The sequence below is a fragment of the Carlito syrichta genome, unplaced genomic scaffold, assembly GCF_000164805.1.
Source record: "Carlito syrichta isolate Samal-C Ts95f unplaced genomic scaffold, Tarsius_syrichta-2.0.1 Scaffold303653, whole genome shotgun sequence".
Classification (NCBI taxonomy): domain Eukaryota; kingdom Metazoa; phylum Chordata; class Mammalia; order Primates; family Tarsiidae; genus Carlito; species Carlito syrichta.
The window spans coordinates 299,996-318,016 of NW_007247749.1; the positions used below are offsets into that span (position 1 = coordinate 299,996).

At 36.4% G+C, this 18,021-nt stretch overlaps 1 protein-coding gene across 2 annotated transcripts in view; it reads right to left on the minus strand.

Moving 5' to 3' along the window:
- PDE4B (phosphodiesterase 4B) overlaps nucleotides 1-18,021 on the minus strand; it is a 607,742-nt gene that overhangs the window by 273,560 nt on the left and 316,161 nt on the right. The gene's annotated exons all lie outside the window — the stretch shown is intronic.

Here is an 18,021-nt window from a genome sequence, read left to right on the forward strand (position 1 = left end):
GTAATTCCGGCTACTTGGAAGGCTGAGGCGGAAGGATTGCCAGAGTCCAGCAGGTCGAGGATGCGGTGGCCGGGAGCGGCCACTGCACTCCAGTCTGAACGACAGAGTAAGACTCCAACTCAAAAAAAAAAAAAGAATTTTTTGATACCTGGAACTTCTCAAGAATAGTTTAGATTGTAGACTCTTTAACCTTGGAATGCTTGAGGCTGAACAAAATTCAACTCAATATTTTCTGTGTATGCAAGAAGATCCCAAAATAAGTAAGACATAGTCTTTGTTTTCAGGGACTTTTCAATCCAGAGGTTTTTTTTCATTCTAAGCCTGTATAATTTGCACATCAATTATTTTATTTTTATCAGATTAACAATACAATTCAGAACCAGAGATTAATACTTTCTGTCTTTTCACTTTTATTTGGCAAACTATTATTTAATACTTTATTTCTAACTGGCTATAGAACCTTAGACGACTAAACCACTCTAAACTTTAGTTTCCTCATTTTTGAGAAAAGATTCATGTCTTAATCCATTTGAACTGCTATGACAAACTACTATAAGCTGTGTAGCTCACATACAACAGAAATGTATTTCTCTTAGGTCTGGAGATTGGAAGTTCAAGAGCAAGGGGCTGATAGATTGGTTTCCGGTGGGATCCTGCTTTCTTGTTCATAGATGGTACCTTTCTGTTGTGTTGTCACATAGTGGAAGGAGCATGGCAACTCTTGGGGCCTCTCTGATAAGGGCACTAATCCCATTTTTGAGGGCTCTGCCCTCATGATCTAGCCACTTCCCGAAGGCTTCATCCCCTTCTCCCATCACAATGGTGATAAGGTTCCAAACATGTGAATTTGGGGAAGACATGGACATTCAAGTCACAGCAGTTTGTAACAGTGGAAGAGCTTACCCTCATTGATTCTTACAAGCATTATATGAAATTATACATATAATGTTCCTGGCACAGAGCCTATCTCAAAGCAAGCACTTAATAAATGTTTACTATTACCTATCAACTCTCAAAACAATACATTCAATGAATAACTTATGATCCCTTCTTCCTGCTATTATTGTACTTTAAAGAAATGGAAGTATTTCTAAGAACTCCTCTAACTCACTGACAAGAATTCCCTTGATAGTGTAAGAAGTGTATATAACATTGTGTGTTTCAAAGGAGATATGAAATGTAAGAGACACACATGGAATCAGGTTTACTGTTAATCTAGTTACAAGTCCCACCACGACAGATATCCAGTGTACACTTTATAATCAGCTATTTCATTTTCTTATTCATGTTTGCGCTCTTCATTCTCTTAGGGCAGCTGTATAATTCAGTGATTAGAATTATCTTATTATGGACTAGCATAGTGAATATAAAACACGTGTGAAAATAACAAGATCCTGTATTAGGAAATGCTTACAATGTAGAGCAGCGGCAGCAAATTTGTACTTACTTGTCTTGATGAAACTCATTTTTGTTTTGTAAATCATCAGATATTTTCCAACTCTGCAAAATAATGTAAATTGATGTTTTCCTTCACAAAGTGCTAGTTAAAGTAAAATTTTGATGGCAATTATAATTGTAAATTGATCACAAGCTTTGAAATACCAAATGCAAATAAAGCAGCTCGAAGCCCAGGACATCTGGAGCAGCCAAGAAATGCAACTTCTAGTTTTTTTCTGCAGTGCAAAATGTTCTAGTTGGGTAAACAGATTAACCTTTTGGATGCTATTCACACATTTGATTCAAATCCATGGGGAGAAGCACCTTTCAGTGCCGGAGAATTCTAAATGCAATTGTGTTTCCAAAACTCAATACCAAGGGAGAAGAGGAACAAAAAAGAAACGTGGCTATTCCAAAAGCTGTCACAAACACTACAGACAAACTGCAGTACAATCCCGTTGCTTGGGGCAGCACGAGCTTTGGAAGTGGAAGTCCCATCTTTAAGTTCTGTCCTGCTCTTGACTTGGGCGGCATCTTGGGGAAGTCCACATATTTCTTCTTTTGTGAGGTGGGACAGACACTACATCCTCCATGGAGCTGCTATGGGGATTTATTGATGGATGGACATGAAGCCCTCTGTAAAGTGAAAAGCCCTTTGAAACACTAGTTACGATAAGGTGTGGATGCATTGGTGCCAGAGGCACAGAAGGAAAACACAAGTGACAATGAAGACACGGGGAAACTAACTCTGTAACAGTCAGGCAGCATCAATGGCACAGGATCATGCAGAGTTGGGTACGTCCTCACTGCCTTGTCTATAGTTGTCATCTTTGCAATGATAATTAAGTGACAACTTTTGCAAAGCATCTGGCTCACGATACATGACCAGTAAATCTTTGCCTATCTACTTTCAACTACTAAGCTATGACTTCATTTTTATATATGTATTTATGTGGTTATTTAATTCGACAGACGATTACCAATGTTCCTAGCCACATTCGTGGGGGAAAAATGACATAATTCTGCCCTCGTTACAGTCTAGAATTAAATAAATAACTTCCCAAATATATAATGATAAATTATAATAAATGCTCTGAGTGAAAAGTACAAGAGGAAACAACACAAAAGCATCCAACAAGATGAGTTAGAAAAATATTTCCACCTTTTTAAGACTACTCTTATTTTTCAGGCATGTCTCCCTTTTCTCTACAAATTAACCTAAACTCCTAAGTATGACTCAGTTATAGGTTTGTGTAATCCTTCTGACATCTTGAAAGATTCTTTGCCTATAATAAGTAGTCAGTGTATATAACTTAGTCAATTTGTTTTATACACTGCTCTTTGGTCATTTCGTTTGTCTCAGATTCATCTTGAGTAAAATGCAAAGATTCTAAAATGACAGAGCTCTAGATTCGTTTAGATTCTCAAGTTGTGAGTTTTCAATATAAAATACTTAGTCCTGCCAGAGAAGCTGGAACCATTTAGTTGCTTCATTATTAAGAAATGGCAAATATGGTGAGAAACCATAACTAGACCATGTAAAATGTAAAAACATCTGATCAGAGGAAGTATGAGCCCTTCTAATCAACTACAAATCAGGCCACACTAGATGGATCTTCACGAGCATATCACCACTGGTTGATCCATGCCAGAGAGAAAGTTGAAAGTAGGTGACAATGCCTTTCTTCTTTAAGCTTCATTCTCCATGTAATCACACCTGAAACATTTTTGGGTCATAAAAAATTCCCCAGATAGTATGAGTATGACTAATCAACATCTGCTAGACACCAATAATTATACTTAGTTGGGGCTAAAAGGACGCAAAACATTATTTGAGAGCATGTTTTGAGATATCTGAGTGGCAGTAAAAAAAAATTACATATATGTGTGTGTGTGTATCTATATATGTATATACATACTATGTATAATTTTATATACTCACTGTGATAGATTTTCCAGCAGCTGCTGTTTATATTAGCTAGTTCCACTGTGTGGGATATTCCCTGATTCCTTCCCATGCTCGCCTCATCTTCATCACTCCACTCTATGCTAGGAGGGGATGACCTGAGTGACCTTTCGTCCAGCCAATGGGGAGTAGAGGCAGGATGAGACAGACATTTACCTTCAGAAGGGGCCATCATGGGCCAACTGAGGGTCTCACTGGTTTTACAATGCCTGTCTCCACTCACCCCCTTGGCTGTAACTCCTCTTTTCCCCCTCCTTTGAGGCTTATGGATGCTAATGGTACCACCATTTCTAACATGGGCAACTGAACTATTCTTTATGCTTTCCTTTATATACCTTTGCAAATTAATCTTGCTATATATCTCCTCAAATTACCCTAACTTGAGAGTGCCTGCTAAGATCCTAACACACACACACACACACACACACACACACACACACACACAAAACTTTAGATCACAGAAGAGTTCACACATATTAGCACCCATCTCAGTTTGTAGGTGAAGAGAGGGAAAGGTGCTTGCTCAAAGTGACAAAGCTAGTGTCAGAGGCTGTTTTTATCAACTAAGACCATGCTACAAAACAGTGGTTTCCAAAATGTGGCCCTAGACCAGCGGCAACAACATCATCAGGCATTGTATTAGAAACGCAAATGCTCAGGCCCTGCCCTATACCTATTGGATTGGGAACATTGGGCCAAGGCCCAGCAGTTTTGTTTAATAAGCTCTTGGGGTGATTCTAATGCATGCTAAAGATTGATAACCACTATTTTAAGGTACCATTCTAATACGACAAAGGAAGAGAGAGAGAGATACAGGAAATACTCACTAATTTGGACTGTTAAGGGAGAAAGTTCATTCGGATGGAAAGTCAAATTTAGATAACAGTTGTAAAAATAACTACAGGTACACCAATGTTCATAGCAGCATTATTCACAACAGCCAACAGGTAGAAACAACCCAAGTGTCCATCAACAATGAATAGATAAATAAAATGTGGTCTATACTTACAGTAGAATATTATTCATCCTTAAAAATGAATGAAATGCTGATGTGTACTGCAACGTGGATGAACCTTGAAGACATTAGGCTGAATGAAATAAGCCAAACACAAAAGAACAGTTTTGCATGATTCTACTTAAATGACATGCCTAGAGTAGTCACATTTCTAGAGACAGTATGATGACTACCAGGGGCTCAGCAGAGGGAGAGATGAGGAGTTGTTGTTTAATAGGTAAAGAGTTTCAGCTTGGAAAGTTGAAAATATCCTGGAGATGAATGGTAATGATGGGTACACAACAATGTGCATGTACTTTATACCACTGAAATCTATAAAAATGTTTGAAATGGTAGATTTTAACTTATGTATATGTTACCACCATAAAAAAAAATGGTGTCAATTCTTTTAAAGCACATAAAATAACAGTTAGACAATTCTTTCAGAGTCTGTATTACATAAGGCTTTCCTTAATAAATATTGGGTGTCTGACCTTTTCATGTTGGTCAGAATTTGGTGTGCCTTTAATCTGTAATTAAAATGGCATCATTTCATCGTTTACTTATAAATAATTTGCTAAAATCGGTAAGTGGCTTTATTAAATAGTTTAATCCTCATGATAACCTGTTTTTGTTCACATTTGCTTCTTAGGTGTTAGAAAGAAAGCTTCAGCTTTGCTCTAATCGGTCATATTAGTCAGCTCCTGACTTATCCAGCCTTGCTTACTCAAAGCTTCCACAAGTTTCCAGCCAATTTTTAAAAAGATAGGCTAGATAATAGTCACCAAAGTAGTGGTGATAGCAGCAGTAATCATCATCCTTATAGTTGTAGTAGAAATAGTTGATATTTAAATTGGGGCTTACTATACACACACACACACATATATATACATACATGCCTACATATATATTTTTACTCATTGATTTCCCTGACAACCATATGAGGTAGATAGTATTTTTATCTTGCAAGTCTCAGAGAAGTTAAGTAACATTCCCAAGTTTACCCAGCTGGTATTGTGGAAGCAAGATGAAAACACAGATGGTTTGACTTCAGAGTCTATGCGTTTAGCCATTAAGCATTCTACCCCACTTAGTAATATCTACCATGCATTTGATGTTCACTGTGTGCCAGGAACTGTGCTCTGTGCTTTTTCATACATTGTCTCACACAGTGACACTTATGAGTTGATTTGGTAGCAGGCATGATGTGTGGAGTCTGTTCATCCATTGCCCTCCTCTACTTTCTCCTAGGGTAGATGCCTGGAGTCAGGTATATACATTGGAACTCTCCCAATCTAGTCAAAGTCACCCAAGTTAGAGGCAGTGAAAATGTCTCAGTTCCTCCAAACACTTCCGTTTCATGCTTCCATACTTAGAAATATGACAGAAGTTGCTATTATGACTGTGTCCATTGTTATCATTCCCTCCAACTCTCATCAATTTCTACTTTTTCTTGCTCACACCTGTTCTTTGCCCATTTAAGAAATAAGATTATTTGTTTTCTTGCTATTGAGTTGATTGAGTTCCTTAAAGATTCTGAATGTATTAGATGTGTGGTTTGCAAATATTTTCTCCCATTCCGTAGGCTGTCTCTTCACTCTTGATTGCAGTTTGATGCAATCTCATTTGTCTATTTTTTCTTTAGCTGTCTGTGCTCTTGGGGCCATATTTTTAAAAAAATCATTGACTAGATCAGTGTCAAGAAGCTTCTTGACATCTTCGCCATTGTGAATTGTGTTCCAATAAATATGTGGGTGCAGATGCCTTTTTAAAATATAACAACCTCTGTTCCTTGGCTCCCCTAGTAGTGGGATTGCTGGATCGAGTGGTAGATCTCCTTTTAGTTCTTTGAATAATCTCCATACTGATTTCCATAGACATTGGAGTTCAGAAAGGGGGGGGGACGGGCAGGAGGCACAAAAAAAAATCCCCCGTTGGGTACTATGTGCACAGGTGGAGATTGTGCCCAGACCAAAAGCTATTTGTATTCCCCAAAGCTATAGAAATACCTTTTAAAGAAAGTTTTTTTCCTATGTTTTCCTTTAATAGCTTTAATAGTTTTACAGTTTTAGATCTTACACTTAAGTTTAATCCATTTCGATGAATCTAGAAGACACTAGGCTAAGCGAAATAAGCCAGGCCCAGAAGAAAAAATACTGTACAATCTCGCTAACACGTGAATCTAAAAAGAAAAAGAAAAAACTCAAAGAAGCAGAGAGTAGAGTGATGGCTACTGGGCTGGGGTGGGTAGATGAGAGAGATTGTGAAGACCTTGGTCAAACAATACAGCATTTCAGTTAAGGAGAGAATTATGTTTTTGATGGCTGGCTCCTTGTATTACAGGCTTCCCCCGCTAGGCAAGTGTTCTAGGAACCCATCGGCATCAGTGTACCAGCTAGTGATGTTGTGAGAGGCTGCATTCAGCTTCAGTGAATTTTGGGGGAGAGAATCCTTCAACGTGTTTGCCCATTTAATGATGAGTGATTTTTGAGTACCTGCCCACACATCACTGAGTGTTCAGCAGTTTTTGACCAAAAATGGCGTGACCCCTGGGCCCCACCCTCCCTATTCACTGGATCTCACCCCAAACAACTTTTTGTTTTGTTTCTTCAGATTAAAAAAGTCCTTAAAGGAAAACATGTTGCCAAAATGGAAGTGGCGAAACAAAAAATGGCAGAAGCACTAAAAGGCATCAAAATTGACTAGTTCAGAAACTGTTTTGAGCAGTGGAAAAAGCATCTGGATAGTGTGTTGCAACAAATGGAGAGTACTGTGAAGTTGAAGTTTAAACATGTAAGAATAAATGCACAAATTTCAGAATTGGGGGGTCCCCCCCTTGTAAGTTAAAGAGATCTGTTGTACAACATGGTGACAGTAGTTAATAACTATATACTGTATACTTAAAAATTACTACAAAAGTAGATTTTAAATATCCTCACTATAAAAATGGTATGTGATATAATAGACATATTTGCATATATGTGAAATAATGTTTTCTGTTTTTTTGTTTTTGAGTTGGAGTCTCACTCCCTCGCCCAGGCTGGAGTGCAGTGGCACTCTCACGGCCACCCCAGCGTCAACGTGCTGGACTCAGGCGATCCTTCCACCTCAGCCTTCCAAGTATATATTATTTTTTAAAAATCCACATGAAATATATTAACTCTAATTTCATCAAAATGTGTTGATATTTGTTTTTGCTGTTGTTTTATATTGACATTTGTTTCACATCAATAAGAACTGCAAAACAGTTTTTGTTGTCTTGAGTTTATGCTTACACAACTGAGATGGATCATATTCACCCAGTGGCATAGAATAGTTTCACATTCTACAGTTTCCAATTTGTCTTCAGAAAGACTTGCTTTATCTATCTCATAAAAGTTTTAGAATCCTGAAAACTCCTAAAGGGAGAAACAGCAGAAAATAACTTGGTGTTCTTCTTGGAAATCTGCATGACAATATATTATTTCCTGCAGCAAGGCTGCTAACAAGTCAAGTCTTTTTAGTTGTCCTGCTGGACTTACCATAAAAACTCTCATGGGAAGACAGGTATTTTTTGTTATTTTCTAAATTATGTGAACAGCTGAAAACTTTTTAAAGTGGAAAAATCAAAACAGATTTTTTAAAAAAATCAAAACAGATTTTAAGATTGTACATCATAATTTTTTTTAAACATAGGGAAATGGCTTCATACCAAAACCAAGTTCATTACTGCATTTTTCTCATTTGCAGGTGCACAAAGACAATAATGACTGATGGCTCTCAATCTTAATTTCATTTGTTTGTAGTTAGTATACTTTTTAGTTATTCACAGTGGGCTATGAGTTCCTGTTTCCTAGAAAGTAATGGAGCATATGTTTTGTATGAACAGACTTTGTAATGAAAAGTAAATTTCACTCAGAGACCACATGGAAGCCTAAAATGTTTCAACAGATTGCACAGGGGGAAAATATCTCTCTCTCTCTATTTTTTCTTTTTGAGTTGGAGTCGCCCTCTGTAGCCCAGTCTAAAGTGTAGTGGCACAGATTATACTCACCACAGCTTCGAACTCCTGGGCTCAGGCAATCTTTCTGCCTCAGCCTTCCAAGTAGCTGGGACTACAGGTGCAAGCCCCTGCACCTGGCTAATTTTTGTGTTGTTTTTTTTTTTTTGTAGAGACAGGGTGTTGCTGTGTTGCCCAGACTGATCTCAAACTCTTGAGTTCAAGCAATCCTCCCACCTTGGCCTCTCAAAGTGCTGGGGATAACAGGAGTAAGCCACCATGCCCAACCTGAATTTTTTTGTGTGCCTAATGGCTGTCATACCAACTCAATGTTATGAAATTGCTATTTATTTATTTGCCTTAACTTGCTTGTTTTTCTCTGTAGGTTTCTCACTATCCTGACAACTACAAGTAAGGTAAAATGGTTGCCATGACCTTCACTAGAAAAGTCAAAGACCCTTCTAGAGCTTTAGCTTGCTAAATCATTGTGCATCCTTCATCGGCATGAACATGTATGGAAAAACATTCAACTTCACTGAAAGAGGAGCTCAAAGACCATTTTTAAATGGCAGATACGCTAGCCCCATATCAGTAGTGTAAGACACAGAATACGAAGTGGAGTAAGAAAAGGAAATCTGGTGACAGGGAAAAGATGAAATATTTTAAAGTTCCAGCCCTTTGGAGAGAGACATTCAGCATCAGTTTTGCCTCAGGTCCTTGAGCTTCCTAAAAATAGAAGGATGAAGCCATGTGAACAAACATCCATAGGCAGGATTTCTCTTACTCCATAATGCTCAAAAATAGTGACAATTCATTTTAACCTTTGGGTAAAAAGTTGGTGATTCTTTAGCAGCAGATGCCAGTTTTTAACAAAATCAGCAATTTAGAAACATGCCTACATTGCAGTCCTACTCCAGTACTCCGAAGGAGGCAAAGCGATTTTACTCAATAGTAAAATAGTAACTACTACTAAACCCCAATGTATCGGTTTTAAATAATATTATTTTCATAAAGAACCAAGGATCCTTTCTCTTATCTAATTACTTTCCCTAAGAGTAGACTGTGGTTTATTCTCTGACATATCTACTTCTCATAGGAAAATATTACTATTAAAACAATACTCAATACACAATATTTAATGTATTGAAAAGCTTGGCATGCTAGCAAATTGGACCTTAGGATTCTGATCTCTAGTCCTGGCCAACATTAACTGTGAGTCATTGAGAAAGTCCTTTTCTGTCTAAGGAAAGTGGGTGTCGGTTTTTTCAACTGTAAATTGAAGAAGAGGTCTAAATGGTCTTGCAGATCTGGACTATTTCTGGTTTTGTTTCTAATAATAAACAAAATATTTATGTTATTAAATAAATATGGAAATCAATCAAAATATAGATTAAGAGATATATTTTACAGGAATTTTGGCAGAAGGTGTCTGTTAGGATTTTAGAATAAACCCATTTATTTTTTAAAATAAACGCATTTATTTAGAATAAACCCATTTATTTTTTCCTCATGAATCCAAAATGTATAATTAAAAGGCCTTAATGGCAACATTCTAAAACATCAAAGACTCTTAAGTGCAACCGTAGTGCTCACTTTACCAGCTATACTCACAGCAAAATAAATTCCAGTATTTCCCATGTGCTGCTAGAATAATACATTATGATTTATAGAATTTAGTCTGTCTGAGACTAGTTAAATTTTCATAACCTTTTGAAATAAAGAATGTTTAGGTAGATACATCTATTCTGCCTGAAAACATCATGATGGAATCCTACACTCAAAGTAGAGTAGAAGCATACAAGCACAAGACAGAAATCTTTTTCTTAAAAACAAAAATTAAAAAAAAAAAAACCTCTAAAATATCTTAGTATATAAAATCACTGAGATCTACTCAAACTAACTAAAAACTCAAAGGATAAACCCCCAAAGTTAAAAAAAAAAGAACAAAAAACCACAAACACTTAAGAGTTTAGCTTAGCCAAGGATAGGTAATAGCAAAAGTTTTAGGCATCTTTATTTACCAGTAGTGCTCTTTTGGGGGATGGGCAATTAAACTCCCCACACAGAATATCCTCTTCACAAGAACAGCGAGATTGGAAACTATTCTTGATGAGTTCTAATACAACTAGCTTACATTAGGAAATTCTAGCAAGCTACAAATAATTCAGGCCAAACATAAACATATCTATAATCAGATTAATAATAGAGAATGTATTTTTATTTATTCATTGATCAATTAAGATAATATTTATTAAGTACTTAGTCATACCAGCAACAGTTCTAGGAATAATGTGATGTACACACCAGTCAAAATTCCTCCCCTCATATAGCTTACCTTGAAGTGAAAGGGAAAAGAGAAAGAAAGATGTAAATATATAATGTTATCAGGTGATGACAAAAGTTATGAAGAAAAATAAAGCAGAATAAGAAATAAAGTGTAAAGAGGCAGTCAAAAATAGCCTGGGAAGAATGAAGTAAGGAACAAGATGAGAGATTATCTTGGTGAGATGTGTTACAGGGAGAGGGAACATTCCAAGCAGAGGAAGCAATCTGTTCTGACTACTTCAACACAGAACAGAATTTCAGAGTTATTCCTTCATGAGGACAGAGATCACATCACAGTCAATTTATTTTCAAGCACCCACCATAACATGTTGCATGTTGTAGGTGCCAATATGTGTTTGGGACTGACATAAACTGACTTTAATTCACTTTCTGCTTATGTTCACCAGCTTAAGTGTATCAGTAATGAGCTTCCATTTTAGCAGGGTTTACTGAATACCAACTATGTGTCCAGCATTGTCAAAATAGAAAATCAGATTTTATTTATTCTTTGTTTTAAAATGTATATTTTGCTCTTAAAAAATCATAACAACAACCAAAAAATGGCATTAGAACAGCAAAGTTGAAATAAGAGTCAAAACTACCAAAAATACATTAAATGGCATCCATTAATTTATTCCTTGAATTTTTACACAGTTTTAACCAAGCCAGGAACAAAGGATCTGACAATCAGACTTAGTTGTGGGAAGTGATGGGAGATGTGTTGTGGTAATTTAATTTTCATTGTGTCCACGTTTGCTGCTCTGTGTGTATATGTGTATGTATTAACAGAAGGTGCAGTACATTTTTATTTGGCCTTAATGAAAGCTAAAAGCACAATATTGAAATGTAACTGAGTAAAACCATTTATGGGAGAGTTAAAGAAAAGTGCTCTAATTAAAATGCTTTTTAATGCTCTAATTTGATATAGAAATACATTCTTAAACATTTAGAACAGGCATGTTCGTTATAGTCCATAGATTTCCTTTCTTGTAAAATGTTAGCTTTCTTAACTGGGTTTTTCTTGGAACCCAGAGAGCAAAAACATCAAATTAACTCCTTGAAGAACCATGTGGAGGGCAGATACTTTGAACCATCGAAGAAAAGGAGAAATTGGGGCTGTGCATGTCACCTGTGCAGGTTTCAAATACGATATTTTACTTCAAGTCTGAAATATTTACTCTTATGCTTCCAGTCATGATGGAATAATAATATAGACTAACCCCCGCCCCCCACCCAATTTAAATAACTAGAAAACTGAGCAAAATCCATTAAACAATGAATTTTGATTCCTGAGAGACGGTGAAGAAACAATGTGGTCAATGAATGTTCAGGGTACCATCTGAAGGCAATTACTAGCCTGCAGTTCAGACAGGAGGAACTCAAACCGAGATCAGCATTCACACTGAATTAAGGAAGAGATCAGAATTTAGGGAAGTCAAGAGAGCTAACGAGGGTAAGACCAAGCACCAGAGATGAGGGAGCTCCATAGAGACAGAACTCTGGGGTTTTACTGAGGAGTCCCCTTGAGTCTGGCTGAATACTCACTCGCATGCAATTGAGTGAGAGGAAGCTACAAAAGGCGAAGGAAGAACCTCAGTCCAAACAAACACCAGACCTCTGGCAGAGTTAGTCGTAATTCATGTTTCCATCAGCTGGGTGATTACATGGAACATCCATAAAAATTATCATATCATTATCAACATGGTAGTAAAGATTAATTAACTCTAGACTAGCTGTTACTCTGCACTCTGATAAAGTTTAAAAGCAAACTTCAGAAGAAACAAATTGAGTTCCAAGTAGATAAACCTTGCCAGAGGAAAATCTATCGTTATTTTCAAAAATACAACAAAATCCAGCAGCAATATAAAATGTCCAGCAATTAACAAAAAAAGATGGAAAAATAAAAACAATATAGATAAGAAAATTCAACGAATGAAAACAGACTCAGAAATAACAGCTATAATAGAATGTGAAGACAAGAATCATTTTTAAAAGTACTATAAATATACTTTACTTGCTCACAAAGAGAAAAAAAGAGAAATATAAGGAAAAGTGTAAGCAAGAAAAAAACTGGAAACTTAGAGACGAAAACTACAATATTTGAAATGTAAAAATGCAGTGTATTGTCTTGCCAGCAGATTAAACACTGCCAAAGAAAATATGAGTAAGCTTGAAAACATTTAAATGGAAGCTAAGAACTCTTTACTCTTTCAACTCAATTAAAAGATGAATAACGCAAAAAGAGAATGAGAAATATATTTGATTGATACATTTCACTAAGTAGGAATACGAATGGCAGGCAAATAAACACATTAAAAATCCTCAACAACAACAGTTATAAACAAAACATACAGTCACCGCAATGAGATACTGTAGGCATCCACTTGAATGGCTAAAATTAAATGAGAGTGACAATGTCAAGTTGTTGAAAATGTGGAGCAACTTAAAGTCTCATACACCACCAGTGGTGATAGGGAGTGTTACAACCACCTTGGAAAACATTTTAGGAGTATTTTTTGAAGTTGAACATATACTTATCATATCATCCAATAATCTCATTCTGACATCTTTATCCAACAGATATGAAAACATATCTCCATGTCCATGCAAAGACTTTATTAATAATAAAAAACTGGCTTTATTAATGTTCATACTAGCTTTATTAATAATAAAAAATTGCAAATAACTCACATGTCCATTTGAGAGATAGACTGTGGAATGTTCATCCATAGATACCACTCAACAATAAAGGAACAAACTACTAATTCATGAAAACAAGGATGAATCGCAAAAGTATTATGCTAAATGAAAGAAATCAGACAAAAAGTTTTCAGTCACGTACTATTAGTTATTCTAGCAAAGGCAAAACAATATTGACAGAAAGAATATCAGTGGTTGTCATGAGTTGAGGTGAGGGAAGGGCATTGCTTACAAAGTGGTAAGAAGGAAGTTTTTAGAAGGGATGGCATGCTCTGTGTGACCATTGTTCAATAGAAATATAGTGCCAGTCAGTTAGGTATTTTGAATATTTTACTAGCCACATTTAAAAGTAGAAGAAAATGGGTGATATTTATTTGAATAATATATTCTTTTTTTTTTTTTTTTGAGTTGGAGTCTCACTCAGTCGCCCAGACTGGCGTGCAGTGGCCGCTCCCGACCACCGCAGCCTCGACCTGCTGGGTTCCGGCGATCCTTCCGCCTCAGCCTTCCGAGTTGCCGGAATTACAGGCATGCGCTACCACGCCCGGCTGATTTTTTATTTATTGTAGAGATGAGGTCTCACCAAGTTGCCCAGGCGGGTCTCGAGCCCGCAGCTCAGGCAATCCACTCAGCTCAGCCTCCCAAAGCGCTGGGATTACAGGCTGAGTCAGCGAGCCCGGCTTGAATAATATATTCTAATGTCATGTATCAAAATAGTATTACTATAATCACCATAAATAAATGTTTTACTAAGACTTTAAAATCCAGTGTATATTATATTTATAACACAATTTAATTAGTATTAGCCACATTTCAAGTGATCAGTCATTACAAGTGGCTAGTGGCAACCATATTGGACAGACCAGTTCATATCATGATTGTGATGATGGTAACACAACTGTAGACGTTTGTCAAAACTCATAGAATTGTACGCTTAAAGTTGGTACAATTTATTGAATGTTAAGTAACACTCAAAAAAGCAGATTTAAGTGAAATAAGCCAGGAACAGAAAGTTAAACACTGCATGTTCTCACTCATTTGCAGAAGCTCAAAAATCTGCTATCATAGAAATGAAAGGTAGAACAGAAGATACTAGAAACTGGGAAGGAAAAGAGGATTGGGAGAAATTTGTTAAAGGATATAAAATTATAACTAGACAGGAGAATAAGTTGTAGTGTTCTATAGCACTCTAGAGGGCCTATAGTTAAGAATAATAGTCGTTTCAAACAACTAGGAGGAGGATGGTAAATGTTCCCAACACAAAGAAATGACAGTGCTTGGAATGATAGACATGCTAATTATCTTGATCTGACCACTATACATTGCATGTATTGAGACATTACTATGGACTCCTTAAACATGCACAATTATTATGTACCAATTAAAAACAAAATACAATATTAAAATTTTTTAAAACAGTTAAAGTAGTTGATTTGTGGATTTTCTAATATAAAAAGCCTTTCTTCCACACTTGAAGGTGAAACTCAAGAATACAAAAGATATTTTTAAAAAATCAAGAAACAATCCCTGTGTGAGTATTTTATGATCTTCTCGGGACAGCAAGACAGATACATATTATACAGAAATCCATGATAATAAATATAATAGTAGTTCCACCTTTTTGGTATCAGGAACTGGTTTTGTGGAAGACAATTTTTCCATGAACCACAGGGAATGGGAAGGGTTCTGGGAGATTCAAGCCCATTACATTTATTGTGCACTTTATTTCTATTATTATTACATTGCAATATATAATGAAATAGAGAGTATCACCACCTCAGATCATCAGGCATTAGATTCTCCTAAGAAGCGTGCAACCCAGATCCCTCGCATGTGCAGATCACAAAAGGGTTCACGCTCCTATGAGAATCTAACATCGCCACTGAATTGACAGAAGATGGAGCTCAGGCAGTAATGTGTTTGTGGGGAGCAGTTGTAAATACAGATGAGTCTTTGCTTGCTGGTGCCCTGCTCACTTCCTACTGTGCAACCTGGTTCCTAACAGGCCATGGACCTGTTGTCAAGGGTTGGGGATCCCTGATACACAATACAGAAGTAGCATGGTTCACTCTTGAAGTTCAGCAAATTAGCAACAGCAGTTAATATCACAGATTCTGAGCTAGAATATCAAAAGGAATACAGAGAAATTGGCAGGTTGTTTTTCTATTAGTCTTGTTACTACTAATTTCTTTGTGTGGTTCAATGTAAGAAAGATAGTAATCAGGAACTCTAACTTGTAACCTGGATATTCCACTATGAGCTATGTGATATAATTACTTTGACCTTTGTTTCCTCTCCAGAATTACAATAATTGTTCCATATATCAATAGCCTCATCTATACTCGGTATGTTAGACAGACACACCATTCTTTCTCACTACAGCATTGTTTGGTAAGTATGATTATCCAACTTTATAGCTACTCAAACGAAGTGAAGCTAAGCAACTAGCTCCAAATTGCAAGCTAGAAAGTACAGAACTAAATATAAACCAAGGTTCTTCTAGTTAGAAAAGTCCATATACATTCTACTAAATAGCATTACCTCCCAAAGTAGCGTTTTAAACTAGATGTTCTCCGAGGTGGATGATGCTTTGTAGCACAAAATAAGGATTAAGAACCCAAATTCTAGAGTCATACAGGATGAGGCTGAAATTCCACCTTTGCATCCTAAGAGTATGATCTTGGGAAATGTACTTAACCAGTCAGTCTGAGTTTCTTCATACTGTCTAGAATGTCATAGTTAAATGCAAAGAGTCTAGAGTCAGACTGTATGCACTAACTGCTTAATAGTTGTGTGACAGAAAAATTACTTAAGCCCTGTGGTCTCTAATTTCCCCCATCTTAAAACAGAGGTCATAATAATAACTTCTGCAAAGGTTAGGAGGACAAAATATGCTAATATGAGTAAAACATGTAGAATGGCAACTCGTTTTATAAATTTTAGCTATTCTCATTGTGTTCTAGATGAATTTGGAGATAACTTTAAATTCTATGATTCTATGATTTGTAAAGTATTGTGCAACCAACAGAGAACCATCTTTCACTCCAAAATTGAGCCAGTTTGTGTCTTTGCCCTAAATAATTTGAATACGAACCTCAAAGTCTGTAAGCCAAGAGAGTGACTTACTTTTTAAATAAATAAACCCCAATGCATAAAAAAATTGCTTTTAATACAATTGTTCAAATTTTTAAAAGACAAGATTTGGATTTATATGGTTTCAGCTCATCAGGTAAGAGCTAGATCTTTGAGTCTTTTTCTGCTACACAAGGACTGTAAACTAAGTTTGCTAGCTTGAAAATCATGAATCACTAAGTTTTCATGAAATCAGAAGTGCAGTCCCACTTCTAAAGTGTGATGTCTCAGAGTCTTTGAACTTTCTGTTCATTCTGTCTTGAATTGCTTTCCCCCATACAGCACACTTTGGCTTCCCTCTGGTCTCTGATCAAATGTCACTGCCTCAGAAAGGCCTTCCTTGACCATATTTTACGGCTTTTATCTATTTCTGTGACTTCATATCATTTCTCACTCCCTGACTATGAGTTATAATCCATTAGATTATGTGTTTTTGTCTGGTTCCCATGATATCAAGGACTTTGTTCAATGTATTAGAATATCCACAACACTTACAACCGTGCCTGCATGGTACATAGGAGAAGTTCAATTAAAAAATTATTAAATGAATGAAAGAGCGACCCCATGACTTGTTGGTCCCTTCCACTTCTCAATATTTGTCTCCATGATATAAGGGGCCTACATTTTGTTATGTTTCATTTCTCCTCATCTTGATGCAGAACTGAATACATCAAATTCCAAATGCATCAATTTCAAAATGATTAAGTGTGTAATTTTAAGGATAACTTAATAAAGTTACTTGGGCAAATAAATATATAGGTAAATGGCTCTATTTTTTATAAATGGTTACACAAGACATTTTGCTCAGTTAAATTAAGCTTAGTGTAGCCTGTTGGCTAGCAGCCTCAGGAAAGCAATAGGGTAAATCTTTGTTTCTCTCATTGACTGTGGTTAGACATGATGGAATGTCTACCTTGATATCAAGACCCTTTCACATAAATTACTACACAGAAGAGTAGAAATACAGTATATTACACTGAAAATCAAGCACAGTTTTGAGAACCCAAGAAGGTCCTAGATACCAATCCCCACCTTACTGGTATGTCATCCAGGGTGTGTTACACTCCCTATTTCTCATTTTCTTAATATAAAGAGGTAAAAAATATTGCCCAACTGGCATGTGGTTTTTAGAATTAAGTGGAATCATATATATAAAATATCTGTAGTCAAATGCTATTTCTCCCTCCTCCTCTATGACCATACTTTTTGCCTGGCCGAACCTTAGGCCTCCAATCTTCCTTCCTGGATTATTGATACCACTACCCTACCCTCAACTTCTCCTGCACTGGACCCTTAGCACACCAGCACAGTCTGTACAAACGTGCCATTTATGTCACAAGCCCTATCCTATAGGTGCCCAACTAGCTCATTTACTTCAGAACTAAATGTTCCCCTTCAAATCAAAGTCTTAGGTGATATTTTTAAAATACACAATATTACAAACATTAAAATGCAACTATGCATGTTTTCACATTTTTTTCTGGATTG